General features: G+C 38.3%; 1 protein-coding gene across 1 annotated transcript in view; it reads right to left on the minus strand.

Moving 5' to 3' along the window:
* Nucleotides 1-18,469, minus strand: part of ctnna2 (catenin (cadherin-associated protein), alpha 2) — a 333,673-nt gene that overhangs the window by 141,777 nt on the left and 173,427 nt on the right. The gene's annotated exons all lie outside the window — the stretch shown is intronic.

Consider the following 18,469-nt stretch of genomic DNA (forward strand, 5'->3'; position numbering starts at 1 on the left):
ATGTTTTATTTACATGGAAATCCATAACTGCAATAATCCATAATCAGATCACTGTTCAGTCAGAGGAAAAGGGTGAGATTGTTGTTTTACTTAAGAGCAGCCGGGGAGGAGAGCATAAGATTGCAGAGCTGCCGCTGCTGCTGTTTGGCAGCTAGAGGATATATGGTAGCTGCCTGTCCAGATCACAAGCTGAAGCTATTGTCTTGTAGCTCGTGTGTGCAAATTCAAGCATATGCTGCCTGCATAACAGACTTGGAAACTATTTGGGTGTCTAGGGATATGTTGTAGACCAACAACACGACTGGTGCTTGGACAGAAAGCCACAAAGGGATGAAGAGCAAAGGTCAAAACAATGAAAAAGGAAATTCTGACATGGTTTGCAAAAAGTGGGACACTAGGTGCATAAGGCCAGGGTAAGAACTAAAGGTCAAATACTAACAATACAGAGACCCTGCGGACTCAAATTCTACACATTCTAGCCAGACTATACAGCGAGCATTCAGAAACATGCTTCAGTATTATTAAAAGGGCAGCCCGACTTTTGGTATCACAAAAAACGACAGCTTAATAACACGTACCAATATGGCGTTTGCATAATGATGTCAGAGTTTCAGCACGTAGGGCCTGTGCAATGGTGTGAGTGTCAGTAACTAAACACTCCTACCGTGTTAGGCAAGACCACAGAGGGCCATAGAGGCACGAGAACATTCTAAAATGAATAAATTAACCTAGGTTCCTGTGAGGGGTATTGATCGGGCAGCATTCTGCCATCTCACTGGGACTGGGACTGTGCTGCATAATAAATGCTAAACACCCCCTCATAACTGGATGCAGAGCTAAATCATGGGTGGCAGCATGTACTGCAGTGGGCTGTAAGGAGCTGCTGATGACTAATGACAATGTGTGGGTGGCTTTGCACTGATTCTTTTATAACAGGTGGGTTATCAGGATCAATATTCTAATAATCATCAACATTATCTTAGAATCCAAATCCTCTGACACGCCATTTTCTCTCTCATTGTACATCCCCTTCTCTCCCTCCTTTTTAGTCCCAATGCCGCATGTGACTGGTGTAAGTGCGATTCTACAGCACTAAATTCACTGATAGCCACTATCAAAACCCCAGTGTTTATATAACCTGCGTGTACAAGCTGGGGATTAATTGAAAGAGGACAGTAAGAGGGGAATTTAACACACACACACACACACACACAGACATACACATAAATTATACAGAGAGATTACTCTGACAAATAATACATTTAGATGCAAAAGTAAAGGAAGCTTATAATTTAATTCCAGACCTTTCCTTATGAATGTGGCGCAAACTGTCAAAATAATAACTTTGCTAAAACAGACACGGGTCCAATAGGGCACAATAATTACATTCATTACTCAGGCTAACTCTCCAGGCAGCCTATAGCTCTCTCTGCCCACTGCTTCATTTACATGCACCACACTGTAGCAACACTGAATTAATAATAATGACTGAGGAGTCATTATTCTTACCTACATATGGAAGAGCTGTGGTACTCTGAAGGTAAAACTAGTTAGAGAATGGGGGCAAGGTTGACATTACTCTGACTTAGGGGGTGGGAGAGGCTTAGTATTATTATTATTATTATTATTATTATTATTATTATTATTATTATTATTGTTATTATTGTTGTTGTTGTTGTTGTTGTTATTAATAGTGCATTGTTTTAACGTTAACTTACATGCCATGGTATGGTTGGATTAGCGTATGCTAATGTTTTGTCTTGCATTTAACTTAAAACATCAGGGTCAGTCAGTGTGATAATACATGGCAACAGCTGGGCCTGCATCTGGGGCTCTATGTAACCTGCATGATGGCAGATGTGGGTCAGTGCCTAATATTCAGAGTATTACGGTGGCTGAACGACAAAGCTTTATCCAGGACTGAAAGCAGGATTTCCTGTTCTTTTATCATAGTTATTTATACCTTTACAGATAGTTCAGATGATGAGATATTAAACAAATCCAATATAGGATATAATGCTCACACCTCACGTTGTCTATCATGCATTGTCTGGTATGCAATTTTAAACATAATGATTTTCCTGTTTCCATGTTAGTGGATATGGGCATTGTCCTATTAAATTAGATGTTTGGAGATATATCTAACACTTATCTTAAAGTAGAAATTAATAACAAAGCATAGTCTGATTCAGTGTAAAAAGAAAAAAAAATCTGCGGATGAAATCATATTTAAGGGATACATTTGAAGGTTATAGCAACAAATACCTTCTATTACAAATACTTGCCATGGAGGACATATTTGTTGCATCACTTGCCAGGGCGACTGTGACATCAGTAACAATGGAAGTATGAGACGGAAACACAGAGTGTCTAAATAGTGCAGCGAGCTAGTTTTCCTGTAACGCACTAGTCATGAATTTGTTATATACTTGTCAAAATTTCCCAATTCCAAAGCTGAACGTTATAAAAACCAAAATAAAAAACAAACAGATAGGAAGCAGGAAGAAAAATTCTTACTTTTGTGATGTTAGTTTTTTTTTAATGCCTTTTTTCCTGACTGATCCTACGAGGTTCTGAAACATCTTTGGAGGGACCGATCAGAAATTCAACAAATAACAAAAAATGTTTGTGTTTGAATATGTATCGCCTTTACAAAGAATATGTAGGTAATGTTTAGTGTACAGTAGTCTACCAATATTGCGCACAGACAAGACAGCACACGGCAAACACTTCTTCCACTAGCATGTGGTATTCCCAAAGTGCTGCTTTGGGGACATATTATTAAAGGAGACCTGTAGTTTTATTTAAATGTTTAAAACACCGTCTACTAGCACACCTTCAATATTTTTGCCACTTATTCCTTCACTTCCAGCAGCCTGAATCCAGGAAATTGTGGTGAAGCTTTTAAGGCCAGCATATTTTAGCTTTGTTAAAGCTAACAGCAACAAAACTGGAAAGACTAAATTAGAAATAAAACGAGGGGACAATGTCAATAAGGAACAAGGCCTGTCTCTATACTGTATCACACATAACTACCATAGAAAGCCACACTTGTGCTAACTCAAAAGTTGTAGTTTAGTTGAAACTGTGTGTAATTATTAGGAGACAAGGTTATTCTCGAAGCCTTCTATTGATTCAAAATGTCATTTTTCTCTGCTATTTGGTCTTTATTTCTTGAAGGCCTTTGAGAGCTTCCGTGATCTCGACAAGAGGACAGTGCACATTTCAAAAGCAAAGGGGACCACCAGACCCTGGAATAAAACAAACGTTCATGCCTTGAGGTGTCTCCTATCAGTGGCTCCTAATCTGGAGCCCCAGATTCAAACTTTATGTATCCAAAGGAATGAAAACTGCTTCAATCTTCACTTACTTATAACTACAAAATGTCAATTTGATGTTTTCTCTTTGTTTTTTAAGACTATACATATGTCATCATTTAGTAATTTTGCCAAGGCGATCAAGGATTTGTGTGTCTAAACAAGTGAAACAAACAAAAACAATAAATTGCTCTTTTATAATGACTGCTAAATTGGAGTTGTAACCTTTAAATTTAAATAGCTAGAGAACAAATTAAAATATTAAAAAAGGCACAGGTTTGAATTTGATTCAAGCCACAGCGTCTGTTACGCTCCTCGAATACAGAATGGTATTCTGTTTATCTGGACTTAAATTTAAAGTCTTAGAATGTGCAGATTGTCTTAAATGTAAATGTCACCCTGGCTGTCATTTTAAAAAGGTCCCTGGCCTTTTCAACAGCTACAAATGAAGCTGCCTGGGTAAATGTTTAAATTTACCATGTTAGATGTGGGCGGAATCAGATATCGAAAGAATTCAAATGAGAAAACATTAGCAATAGTTAAATGCATAATGGGAACGGACTTTAAAGCAAGGCCCTTTTTTTGTTTTCTTAATTTATAACCACATACTTTTTGTTCCCTCCTCTCCAAGCAGTATATCATTAGCTCAGCATATTCACTCTTTATGCTAAATTATTAATCACAATAATTACATCTTTCATAATTTATAGGCAGATCACGAAAAATAAAAGTAAATCCCTAACAAAACTTTGATCAGGTTTTTCAGAGGCATAGTAAGCTCGTAAGAGCTTCCCTTTGAATATAAAGTTAACACCGGTTAGGGGAAGTAAAAATAGACAGCATTTATCATTTCCCATTTATCTGATCTGTGTCAGGATGAATAAATGCTTTTCTCCTACTCCCTTTGCCCCCTCTCTTTTCCCTATCTTCGAGGGAGATTGGCATCTCTCCAGTAGCCAATGAGATTGGCTGCATAAATGGAATTGCCCCATTCTCCAAGTGTCAGCTGAGAAAAAGGGAATGTGCTCACTGTTTACAAAACCATTGGACTAAAGATGCATCCCCAGTACTTAAGATGCAATTTTGGTAAACATTCTCAGTGTGACACTCGATGCATACAAGCGAGATCCAGCCCAGAGGCGTCGGTAGAAATACAAGAGATGGACTTACCTGTCATATTAAATGCAGGGCAGAAGACAAGTGGATCCAAAAAGGAAGCCATGAAAGAGAGAGAAAGAGACAGAGAGAACAACGTTAAAATATTTACGTCTGCATTGCAAACTCTGAAAGGGTCAGATGCAACATCCTTACACACTTAAAGGTAAAATGCGCTCAGCACACTGAAGCTTCACTTCTTTCAAGACAGTCACCATAAGAGTGCAACACTCGGTAGTGGGATCAGACAGCCTATGGCAGAGTGAAACAGCATGTTTGCATTACTGCAGTACCACAGTTAAACTGATGGTGCGTTTAATGTCTAACTTGTGAAAACCATTGTACCTGACAGCAAGAAGAGGAGGAACAGAAAGACAAGCTTTTATTGGACTTTGCTGACTATCGACTCTGATGGCCAGCAGCGACGCTGGGATCACATTCTGCCAACCAAGCAGTGCCCCACTACAAATCTGTGCATGTTTCTGTGCAGCCTAACTGCCTTAAAAACCGATGTCTGGGCTTGATCATAAAAGTGCCACTGGGTAGGCTTGTTAGCACTGTTACCTGCCACTAGAAGTATGTTTGAAGGTTTTTTTCTTAATGATTAGCATGACACATATGGCACATCCTTGAGAAACCACCTCTTTCAGGTGCCTCAGTGTGTTCAGCTGTTTCCGGGAGGTATATTTATATTGTTGTATGGCCGGAAAGGAAGCATACCTGCCTAAATGCTTGAATATAACTTCTTTAATTTCATTTTTTTAATCCTACAGTTTTTTAAATATTTAAATCTACTTATTTAAAATCATTACCTCTGATATAGATAGTGTCAAATCACAACAAAAATCATATCAGGACACTTTACTTCATAATGTCACAACAATACTACAGAAAAGTAGGGTTATGGGGGTGGGTGGGGGGATGAGGGTTGGAGCCATTTGTTTCAACTGGGTGGGGTAAAAGGAGTGTGTGTGTGTGTGTGTGTGTGTGTGTGTGTGTGTGTGTGTGTGTGTGTGTGTTTCTTGTGGGGGGGCACAGATGAGCACTGGCTGACTGAACCTGTAATAGTTGATTTGGTTGATAAATATATACAGATAAAGAACAGTATTAATATTATTTGCTCTTTTACAAAAAACGATGATGCAATGTGACATCAACCCCCTCCGTCACTTCAAAAAAGCATTTCAGCTGAACACCTGCTACAACTTTGCACAGTAAAAAGAAAAACAAACAAACGTGAGGCTGCCAGGAGCTAAATGAGCTTTCGAATATCTATGCGACGTATATCTTAAAATAAAGTGTGACACTGAAAACTGTTTCTGAATTACCAGTCATGAGATATTCTAGGAGTCTGCCCACAGTGTCAATCATCTTTGAATGTGTAAACTACACTGTGATGTTGCGCGCTAGTTTAATACACAGGCAATACAGTTCTAAGAATACAAACGTGTGACAGGCCATGTTTTTATTTAAAGTGGGGTTTTTTCATACTGTGTATAAATGTATAAATTCTGTGATCTATGTTCATCTCAATCATTTAATTTCAAACAAACTGTACAGTGTTGCATTTACTGTACCCAGGATGTTCTTTTAAGAGCTAAAATGACTACAAGCCTGCATTTATCAGCTTGTTTTCCTTTGTTGGTAAAATGCTTAGGGAATCAAAGAAATTTCATTTATGAGTTTACATCTAATAATTTTGCCACTTAGAGGACATCTGAAGAATGAATAAAGTGAAAAATACAGCGATTATCAGTCTACCTATGCTGGAAAGGAGTGCAGTTGTTACTCTGGTACTTCAGTTGTTTTATAGAGGAAAGCAATCTGTTTGAAAAGTGGATCAAAGAACTTTTGCAAAGTTCTTTGATCCACTTTTGAACAACTTGTGTTTACGATCAGAACGCTACAGCTAATGTTTAGTGACAAATTTATTAGTTTTCGTTACGGCATTGCAAATTCCATCTGACTCTAGTTTCGACAGCAAGTATGTTAAAGAAAACTGAAAATAATTCACACTGCATCATTAAACAGGAAGTAGGTATGAGTCAAACAGAAAAGTGCTTTTTTTGTTGTTTCAACATGAGAAAGCCCAGATGGCCAGACGAACTGTGGGAGTGTGGAGAAAGAGAGGAAATAGGTGCTGAAAACACAGAGAAACAGACAAAAAACAGAGTCTATTAACAAAGACAACAGGTAAAAGGAAATTGCGTTGAAAAAAAGGCAAATAAAATATACTGCAGTTTTGCCAATAATTATGAGAAAGCAGTTATCATGCACATTTAGATCGATGATTATAGTTCCCCTGTAAACAAAAACAGTGGAGGAGAAAGTGTTTTAAAATACAATAAGAAAAGTTGTTGCTTAACAATATTTGCTCTATAATGAATTTGAATACATTCCCTCCAAGTCAATTAGCTCCACGGTGGTGTGTTTTACGAATTTACAAGCAAAAGATCACCAGTTGAATCCCAGGAGAAGACAAATCCCTGTGGGCCCGGGTCAGTAAGGTCATCTGGCATAAAAAATTCAAAATGGCAAACTCAAATATGTGGAGCTACCTGCTGTGGTGATCCCGTGTAGAAGTGCAAGATCTTGTTTGCATCGATATTCCTCCCCAAGCGACTCTAAAACAACAACTTTAAATTACCCAGAGAAGTTTGCTTTCGTTGTGTTATGTCCAGCACCTCGTGCCACCTGTAACGCTTGTTGTGTGTGTACAAAATGTGTGATTTTCAATAGGTGAGACTTCATGGATTAGCTTAAGGTCATAGTTTAAAACCTATTCCCTCATTGTATGGCAAACACAGGGGTTTTAGGGTGTCTTTTACACAGATCTGCCTCATCTTTTAATGATTCTAACTAATCATAAACCATTAAGTGTCAGCTTCAACAGTATTAATTCAATCAGACTCATCATCAAAATGGTTGCTCCGAGCCCCCTGCTGCACGGCTTAGTGATAGTGTGCTGAGAATGAAACGACACATTAAAATGGGCTGGAGCATGCAATCCCCCAAAAAGGCATTTGCTGCGCTCCGCATGCACCAAGGACATGCTACAGTAAGGTCAGGATCACACACTGGCAGAATACTGAATAAGGCAGCCTTCTGGGCTGGGATTCCTGAATCCGGCTCATCGTCCCCTGCCCTATGGTAAAATGTCTGATCGCTCTAGATATGCAGTCCCCACAGGCCTTCTGAAAACTTCAGGCAGGCAACAAAAAGAGTGAAGCGCAAGTTACACACGGTGTATGTGTGTTACAGGTAAAAACAAAATCACCTACACAGTAATCAAAAACCTGATGGGAGATGTTTTATGTTCGTGAGAAATACTGCACAGCTAAATATCCTTTACAGTGAAACATTAGATGCTCTGATCTTCTTTTATTATGAAGCTGCAGTTGAAGGCCCTCGAAGCATCTTGACTTTGTTGCTAGGCAACCTCAAAGTCAGCTGCTGTCCACTACTTTGCTGTTTAGTTAAAGTTGTTGCAACTGAAGTGGGGGAAAGAAGTCACGACGCTACAAATCAGACGCTATTATACTCTTCCCATTTAAACCACTGGCAGCGCTGCACAAGAAAACAGAAAAAAAAAAAACCTTCTCTGCACTAATTTGTTTAGGATGCAGAGAACACGCTTTGGTGACACAGAAGATTATCTCAGTACACCCTGGAAAACTTGTCAACTTGGGGTGCTCAAGGGCATTTCTAGAAAACAGTCAGTGAGATGAGGGATAAAAGTGAGATGCCCTAGGAGCATAAGAGGCATATTAAATCCTTCAGATCCAGTGAAAACAAATACAAAAGGAAAGAATCGCTGCCAAAAAGACGTCCATAGTGATCGTCCGCTCTGCTCATAGCAGAGAGCAGAAAGCCTCTAATTAAAGCTTTATATTAATAAACACGCTTGGTGCTCACTTTGGTTGCAATTCAAATTTGGAATCTCTCCAGTAAACACAAACTACAGTTACTCGACCGCATTTGTTGGGATCATGAATTTAAAAAGGTAAACCGGCGTTAGTGTGGATGGCATGTTATTCTTCTGAGTCGGTCAAACGAGAGGAGAGAATGCATTTCCCAATTCTCGCTATTTTGTGAAATTTTACATGCACCTACCCTTCAGGCGAGTGTTGTATCCTTCTTCACTGAAAACATTTGGGACTAGTGTGTGGGAGTGGGAATGAGAGTTGTTGTTTTAAAGCTGGCACTAATGAAACCCATGGGCCTGAGATGACAATGGGAGGATGTTTGATGAGAAAGTATTTGGTCCGGTCTGTACTCTGTGTGTGGTGTTGCCTGTGCGTCCATATGTGCACAAAGGAGCGAGCGCGAGTAAATAAAAATAAATAAATAACAACAACAATGAAAAAGAGTTTTGCGACAAAATCTGTTTAAACCACCCATATGGCTTTTTTTTTTTAAGTCTCATGCCTGCAAATAAAAATGAATATATTGCAATTGTTGTTGTTTTTTAAACTGAAAAAGAGCCTTCAAGCAGACATTTAACAACAGCTAAGCAGAACAAACCTAATACACAAACTCTGAAAATGAAATACTGTATACTCACAGCATATTCAGGGGAAATTCCAGAAATGTTAGCAATTTATTCAAAGATGAACCATGAAAAGTCATTTCAGAGACTGCACTTGCGTAACATTAAAATGGGTAATATAAAATTCCACTAGAGCTAAAAATGTCACGAGTTATGCTTTAACGTTGAATCCAAATATGCAAACCGATATGCAAAGTTGAACCCAACCAGAAAATAACCGGGTAAAAGAAAACATTGCTGTGGCTGAATTTTCAGCTGAGCTACAAAATCTGCAGATGCAATAAAGGGAACAGAAATTAATGTACATTTTTTTTTTTTTGGCATTGTTTAAGCAACTATTTCAGCTATTTAGTATAATTTTAGCACACACACAAATAGCAAACAAACAACAAAAATGTTTTATATTCAAATTCATCTGTGGCAGCAAAAACCATACGACCATAAACAGCCATATCACATACTGGCATTATTCCCAACTGTATAACTCATTATCTTGTGACCTTATTCCACATGATATTTGTAGCCTCTCAAAATCATTTGATTTCCTTAAATGTATATGTCAAGCAGCTAAAGCTTAGCTCTCTAAAGGTTAAAGTACACAGCCTGGAAACACCAAATAACCCCCTTTTAAGCAGCAATTTCTTAAATCCCAGCTTTCCTGGTACAAGGACACTTTTGCAGCTCTTAGGTATTTATAAAGGGAAGAGACTGGATGTTCAACACTATACTGTGCATCTTGCATGCTGATGTCTGAAAAGGGGTGCACCCACTGCAGCACAATTTTAGATTTGTTTTCCCCACGTTGGGGTACGGGTATAAAACTGCAGAATTTGTTTGTAACCCCTCAATATATCTTTCTCACAAAGAGACCAACGGAGATATTCTGCTGTGTTACTCCTGTCCTCGTATAAGTGTGTCATTTATGCATTTTAACTTATGTTACTTAATTTGATGCCTTTTGTCAGTGCTTAATGAAATGCTTTCATCCTACCGACTTAATCGTCTCCTTACTTTCATCTAAAATTCTTATAAAACTGACATACTATTCAGTAAGTAGTTTATAGCATATTTCACCTTGTTACTGTTGCTGTTTCATTAAAACTGCAGATTTGGCAGTGTGAGGAGAGAGACGGATTAGCAAGTAAAGTAATTTGCTATCACATTACAATTTGTAAGCAAAAAGAAAAGCTGAAAAAAATAGACAGAACTCTTTAAATAAAATATTACTGAATCAGATATTAAATTGTTTTTTCTTGTAAACTAGAAGGCAATGAAATCAAATAGATTGTGAAATAGTTTAATTGTAACCTTGACATCTGATGAAAGGAACAACAGAGACTGAAAGCAGGTTAAAGGTTTGGAGAACACAGTGTGAACAATGCCAAAATCCAATGCAACCAGATGGTCCCTGGAACAAGCATCGCCTAGAGCAAGCTACCTCCCCCATCACAATTTACTGTATATTCAAGCATGGGCCTACATCCACATACTCCATGCTTTAAATATTTTTTTAAGAATGACAGTAAGATACCACAGTCGGTTTTGAAAAACTGTTTATGCTGATTTATCTCAATATGTAGGTAAAAAAAAAAGAATATATTTCATAGCAACAGATACCGTGCCATTCTTCTATTATTTCTTTTTTAGATAAAAGGGATGCACATTGAGCTGTTCTTTTAGATAAAATCTTGTTGCTTTAATTGTTTTTTTCTCCTCTCTTTCTTTAAGCATTTATGCATCCACTCAGTCTCCATCTCTGAAAAAGCCTGTCTTTGCAGCACCTTTTAGAGTGAAAGGTGAGGATGCTGAGAAAGGAAAAGACATATCTAACTATCCTGAACAAATGGTTTTTATTTCCTTGGACGAAGCAAAGCACAAAGTAATCAGTGAGCAACCTCTCTTGCCCCTCTTTCACGAGCCCACGCACCAACACATCCCACACTCACAGATATACTGAGAAGAGAATATAGGCTTGTTATTGGCCACAGTATAGGAGACTCAATCAATCAATCATGAATTAATGGCTAGGCCACGCACTCCTGCAGTCACGCACCCGTGCAGATACAGCTTACAGACACACATGACACAGAATCAAATCACAAAAGCAATTTCATTAAACCCAGTTGTAATTCAATAGCTATAATCGTTTACTAAATGGTTGCTGAAAAAAACTAATATGGTGTGCTACAAATCCTATTATTCTACACTATGTAGCATAAAAAGACTGATAAGTACGATGTCTGGACATTAAACCGAAACAACAAAATCATCTTAGAGTCACAAAATGAGCTTAAAGTATTTTTGGGGTTTTGGGAGCCTTTTAAAGCATGATGCTTCTTTGTTCATTAAACAAGGAAACAACTAGAGAGCCATGTGACAGATAAGCTTTATGGAAAATACTGGCATGCAAGTTTTTGGTCCATAACAGCCATAAGGATCTCTGTAGGGGGCGGTGAGAAGGGATATGCTCTCCAGTCATTGTTGTTTGAGAGGCCACTGAGCCTCTTGATCCCTGGGTAATCTCCAGCTATCCGTCTGAGTTATCACCTCTCTTGATTTAGGTCACCCTGGCGGCTTTCGGTTTTTAGGTTGTCCACCATCCCCCCACAGAGCACATGCACACAAAATCCCACATGCAATGAGACAAGAAGATAAACAGGCATACAGATGCCATGAAACGCATTTAAGCATATACACTAAACAGCAATTTCTCAGAAACAAATGCTTCACACAAAGCACAAATTCTCTCACGCAGCAGTAAAAAGTATTTTGTTTTTGTCACTACATGTTTAACCTGTAGTGCAAAATTTGCATTTTCATGAAGTAGCGGCCCTCACTAAGACTTATAATGACTTACAATTTCTTTATACAGATATCAGGTTACTTTATATATTGATGGCATGTGTGCCTCTAAAATGATTTGCACTACAGTAAATAAGAAATTACTGTTTTCTTATCTTATCTGTTTTCTTATGTCTTCTTTTTTTCTTTGATGAACCGGAGATTCTGAGAAATCTATAAAAGTGGTTCAAACATATCTTTATATATCCATGCAACAGCCTGTAGTTTGAACAATATGTTTTTACTCCTTATTCAGCCATGACTAGACTGAAAGAAAAGAAAAAATAAGAAAAGGCTATAAATTTTTTTAGATTCACTTTGCAGCACAGTGCTGATTCAACATGACATCATTAAACTGTCTATTCAGTATCCAAGTAACGCTCAGACCAGACCATAGCTCACCCCAATCCCCCAACCCCACCCTAAACTACAGGGCATTCTTTCTCCATATTATTGCCCCGTAGCTAACAGTACTGTGCTCTGTGACTAACAGGTCACTCCTTGGCCCTTGAGGGAGACTAATATCCTGTCCTCTTTGGTTGTAATGAAAAACACAGGCCAGGGAGAAAGGATGAGAAAGCCTGGCTGCACACGAGCATGGCCTTGGTTTGGTACCAACGCATATTTGCCATTTAATGTCAAGCAGAGATGTTGTTGATAACATGAACGCCTGTGGCAAAATACACTGCTCTAATTTAGCATGTAAGGTAGAGCATAGGAGTGGTAATGCTCACTGAAAATAGTGTTTAATGTGTAGATTGAATAGATCTGTATGCATACCAAAAATGCTTTTTTTGCCACTAGTCTTTACAATAGCACTGTGCCACTTACACGTAGAGGACCTACTCGACAATGGAAATGCATGCCGTGAAGCTCCTTGTGAACAGCTTTTATGCAGATGTTAATGCCTAGCAATGATAGTTGTGGTTGGTTTGTGGTTGATTTACAAAGTTGTGCAGTTTTCTAGGGATACGATTATTTAAGAAATAAAATGCCTGATCAGAAAGGGTTTTTAATTCTATAAACACAGAAGCTTTTCCACAGAGCATTTGTTTAACAATCCCCCCACCCTGGAAAAAAACAACAAAAAAACCCAGTACTTAGCAGATTTCAAGTGCGTTCTATAGCGCTCTTATTTCCATGCATTTGAGTACAGCTTTTGAGATCATCATGAAAACCATGCTGTCTGTGGTCCAAAAATATAACAGTTTAAAGTAAAACTGTAATTAAATTTTTATCAAGGGAAAAATATCTTTTTTTTAAAGTTTATCAATGTCATTGATTATTTTCAATGACAGGGCCTTAAGTCAGCATGCCATCGCTCCATTCTTAAGCCATTCACTTTGAACCCCTGCACAGGCTGTGTAATTCCTGCCACAGAAGCCATAGTATATTGAAAAAGAACCTGGAAACTGCAGAGATGGAAGAAGTAGTGTTGCCACTGGTTTTGTGGGAGTGCTCTTGGTTAGAGGTCCAAAGTCATCTCTGAGTTCATTGAGTAAATTCAGAATTAGATTGCTTAGTAATCCACACATTTCTATTCCATTTTTATGTGATTTGCAAAAACAACAACTGGAAAAATGTGTCATACTAAAAATGACCCATTTGTTTAAAAGTGATTGTAAAGCATGGCTTTATGTTATACTGTGGAAATGGGACTGAAAACACATGAATCCAAAGACTAAGAGGTGTGGTGTGTTTCTTCACATCACTTGATAAAGTTGTGGAGAAAATACAAATAAAAAACGATTGACATCAACAACATCTAAGATTAAGTTAAACTTAAAAGCACTTTTATACTCATGTAGAGAAATTCACTGAAACAGGACTGGAAGAGAACAGTAACTGAACTGTTTACCCAGAGTAGGCATAAATTCTATCACTGTTGTGAACTGCCCAAATGATGTGTGTGTATATCATGCCTGCCTTTGGAACAAAACCAGCAATAGTTTGGAACATAGAGTGTAAATGCATCTATTCACAACAGAGGGAATTGCTGACCCACTGGGTCAACTGCAGTCTGTCGCTGCAGGCTTTATTCTAAAAGCAAGTTCTCATGCTCTTGACCTCTGCATAGATGTCACAGAGAACTGGTGAAAACACCATGTTCCCTACTGCTTTCCAATATATAATACATCACTAGCCATCATGTAGTCAGCATCCCAGTCTCTCTGCAACACTGAGCTATTGTTTGATGAAACCGGGTGACAGCGGCCACAGTTAACAAGAACGATTCATCATCCAGGTCATGGGTGCTCTTGATGGCGTTCCAGTATAATGGCCATCTGAAATGCACGTACTTGCAAAAAACTAAACATCAAAATACTTGTCATATCTGCACATTACCACTGGCACAGGAAGAGTTCATTTAATTCTGGCTTTATTGCTTTTCTTTTTTCTGCACATTTCTACTTGGAAGTAGAAGCTGTAAAACTGTGTCTTCTGCAATGGCTGTATCTTATGTCAGTGCAAAAATGTACAAATGGAAAAACGACCTGAATCATTTTTCACACATATCTGAATCCACGTCTTGTTTTTGTAAAGCCGCCATCAATCAGAACAATTGCATGCTCATAATAACCTACAGAAGTAGAATCTCATTAACGCCTTCACCTCGCAGCATCTGGCCGCGGACCCTTCGTTTTTAATATACATGTTCCTACATGAACATTATCCTTGTCTTCAAAGTGGTCGTAGCAGTTTCTGAAGTTATGCAAAAGAAGTTCATTAGAGAATTTACATTGTCCTGGAGTTTAACAGCACATCTAACACATTTAACACTGTCTGTTGCTGATGGACTGGGATACAGTCCACTGTCAACATTAACAGGATTAAACTGGCAAAGAAAATTTGTGGCATGTCACCAGCACACATAAAAATATGCAACCGGACATGAATCTCTCCAGCATAGCGAGGTGGCAGTAGAGAAGCTGACCAAAAGGATTTATTCCATATGAAATGCCATCAAACTTTTACAGGCATAATTTCAGGGAAAAGGTAACAGCTGCTGACAGTTCCACCCACACATTGGGCCTTGAGGACCTACCGAAAAAAGGGCAAAAGTGAAGCCAGAAGACTTTCTTGCTGTGTTTACAAAGTCACCTGCAGTATTCAGGCTGTAGGAGGAGGTTTGAATAGGTTTAGAAATTCAAAAAGAGCAAACAAAAAAAATTGGAACCGAGAGACTGATTCTTCAAAACCATGGCAACAGTTAGACTGTCTGCAGTGTAGTGGAATGGTATCTACTTCGAGCTGGAGAATATTCAATAAGCCTGTATATATAAATGCATCTTTCATAAATTATAGAGCTGTTTAAGATGGGACACAATGCAGGCCCCACTTCCTTTTATTCTTTCTTTTTTTTAAAGTCTGGGTGTCCATTCAGAAAGGCACAGTGCAGACGTGATGCTGGACATTTAAGAGCACACAGCAAATAATGCACTTTAAATTCAATGGGCCATTAAAGTGTTACAGCTGGAATAAATTTTACATGCATTATGTAATGTTGTATACAGAGGGAGATATGGTGACTTGAGTGGTGGGCCTAGTGAGTGCTGTCTGACGCAGGGATGGTAGTTAAATACTGGTATTTCAGGCTCATATCAAAACATTATATACTTATTGATCTCTGCATGGGGCAATTAGATGAGAAACAAATGCAGTTGTTAGGAAAGAAGCATTTACAACTGCAATATCAATGTGGTTTGACAGTTTGTAATGAAGATTTAAATAGCATTGTTTGATTTTCTGATGATTAACGTTGCTCGAGTTGCAGGGAGAGCCACCTCGAATTTCATCACATGGTTCTAGGAAATAATGTTATTTTAATGAGTGCACGCGTTGGATATTTAGCGTTAACATGTTGAATTAAAAAAAAAGATTGCTAAATGGGTATTACTGAGGCAAAGTAGTCGCTTTTCAAGGGTGTTTCTGCAAAAGTGCAGAACGACAGGAAGCAACTGGTGATCCGTGCCAGACAGACAGATCTTAATGGTGTTAGCTACAGTAAGGAAATGGACTGAAAAGGCATGCCTGTTGGGTACTGATAAACAACAGTGAATATCAGAAACATTTATCTGTAATTTCTGCAAAGTAAAACTGATTTTTATTGTATCTTTTTTTAAAAATGCAAAAACTAACTAAGCTTTTTTCTTCACTTTCTTCATTTAGGGTATATTTGCATGGACGCAAAGTCAGGATTTGTTAAATTATAGTTTCATATTCTAGAAAGTCAATACGCAGAAAATGCTTTTACAGAAAAGGGGGCAATAGTGCACCGCTTACTTTGACTGATGGACAGGCTGGCTAGAGCTGCCTTTGTAATGACAAATCATACAAATGCACAGAGCTCACTGATGCTATTTATGTGCAACAAAAAATGGGCTCAAGTTAAGCAGTGAGACACTGCACCGGGTCAATGATAGAGAGAAAAAAACAAAGAGAATGAATGACTGACAACAGCTTAACCAACATCACATCAACATATAAATTAGAAAACATTAATGTTAAAAAAAAATAGGCAACAGAAAAATAGGAAACAAGCTTGAATAATCTTTAAAAAGTGACATTAACAAGTGATAATTGTTGTATCACCATCCTTCGAGGATCACTGTGTAAGCACTGAGAATCCTGAGGCAGATGGAAACCCATCTAAGGAAACCCAAAAACCAAAGAGGCCATCAATCAAACCACGTGTATTTTTATGGGAATGGGCTGTGATGTTAGTGTTAGCGTCTGTTTGTCTATCACTGGGAAAAAAATGTCACAAATTCACTTTGTCACAAAACACGTCCACAGACATCGGGGTGGAAATTTACATGTAAAACTGTGTCCAGGCACAAAGGTAGAAAAGTGCATACAAATTCTTTTCATCCGGTTTACAAAGTGATGGTCCTTACATATAAATCTTAGTCATGATGAAATTTTACACATGCATGAGCCTCATTTTTAACCATGAATGAATGTCACTGGATGTGACAATTAAGACAAACTCTAAGCAGAAGTGCAATTTGCCCCTCTGAAAAAATTGGAGAACAGGAAACATGGATGTGTGCTGTGTGGGTTTCACATCTGGCATGCAAAAGAAATTTCTTTTTTTACAAGTCAGATTTGACTCCAAATAAGTCTGTCCATAGTCTGAAGTATGTGTGAGATTCACACATTTCTTACCACACGTACCTTCTGTAAAAAATAACAGTTTGTGTGTTGGAAAAGGCATACGCATGCCTTTTGTGTGAAAACATCATTTATATAGCTGGCCCCAGAACTATTAAAACAACTGTAGTATTTAAAGATGAGTTGAAGAATTAGAGAAAAGAACCAAAACTCAAACCTGTAGCCTCTGCAGGCCACAACACAAATGTACCCCCTTCTAAAAAGGCATTACAACAGACGTCTCTTATCTGCCATATTATGGCTTTTCCATTATGAAAGGACTCATCCATTAGACACCCACAAGATTTTACAATATTACAGTTGATCATGTTTTTTTGCCTCACTGCCTGGGGGTTGAGGGCTTGGCAGTGCTCTCTAGTTGACTAATTAGAGCCTAAACAAGTGCATAAATGAATACAGATGGGGACTGCCATTCATGGGCAGCTTTGACTCTAAACACAATGCTGTACTTACAGTAAAGTCAGCCCGCAAATCTTACATCTTTCTCTTATTCACTCAGATGTGACATTCATGTGTGTGTGTTTCTGAGAAGGAGGGAAAGAATAAATGAGAAAGAGGAAGGGAAAAGGCAGACACAAAGGGAGAGCATGCAAAACCATCATCCTGTGTTGCACAGGGATGATTTGCACAGCCATATTTAGCTTGAGCTGTATGCTATCTCAAGTCTAAGGCATTAAACTATGTTGTGCTCCAAGAGAGCTGTAAACACCTTGTAAACATATTGTCCCTCACCATCTATGAACGGCTGTATTCCTTTTGTGGGGCTTTTGTTAAGGCCACCATTAAACAGAAGTAAGGCAAGGCAAGGCAAGTTTATTTGTATAGCACAATTCAACAACAAGGTGATTCAAAGTGCTTTACAGAGACATTAGAAACAAGAACAAATAAAAAGCATGATTTAAAATTGATTAAAACAAGCAAATAAACTAACTAACTAATTAACAAACAAACAAACAAACAACAGTATATAAAATCAAAACAGATAAAATCAGAACAGTAGATAAAATCAGTAGTTAAATGTAAGTTTTGAAATTTAAGCTTAAAGTGTGGATTTGGTGCTTTATTCAAATGCAGCTGAGAACAGGTGAGTCTTCAACCTGGATTTAAATAAACTGAGTGTTTCAGCTGATCTGAGGCTTTCTGGGAGTTTGTTCCAGATATAAGGAGCATAAAAGCTGAATGCAGCTTCTCCGTGTCTGGTTCTGACTCTGGGAACTGATAAAAGACCGGATCCAGATGACCTGAGGGATCTGGATGGTTCATACTGGGTCAGGAGGTCATTGATGTATTTTGGTCCTAAACCATTCAGAGCTTTATAGGCCAGCATCAGAACTTTAAAGTCTATCCTCTGACGGACAGGCAGCCAGTGTAAGGACCTCAGAGCTGGACTGATGTGGTCCACTTTTTTGGTCTTAGTGAGGACTCGAGCAGC

The sequence above is a fragment of the Aulonocara sp. 'chitande type north' Nkhata Bay genome, linkage group LG6, assembly GCF_057382095.1.
Source record: "Aulonocara sp. 'chitande type north' Nkhata Bay isolate Kocher_YH1m ecotype deep benthic linkage group LG6, A_spYH_male_GT1.1, whole genome shotgun sequence".
NCBI lineage: Eukaryota > Metazoa > Chordata > Actinopteri > Cichliformes > Cichlidae > Aulonocara > Aulonocara sp. 'chitande type north' Nkhata Bay.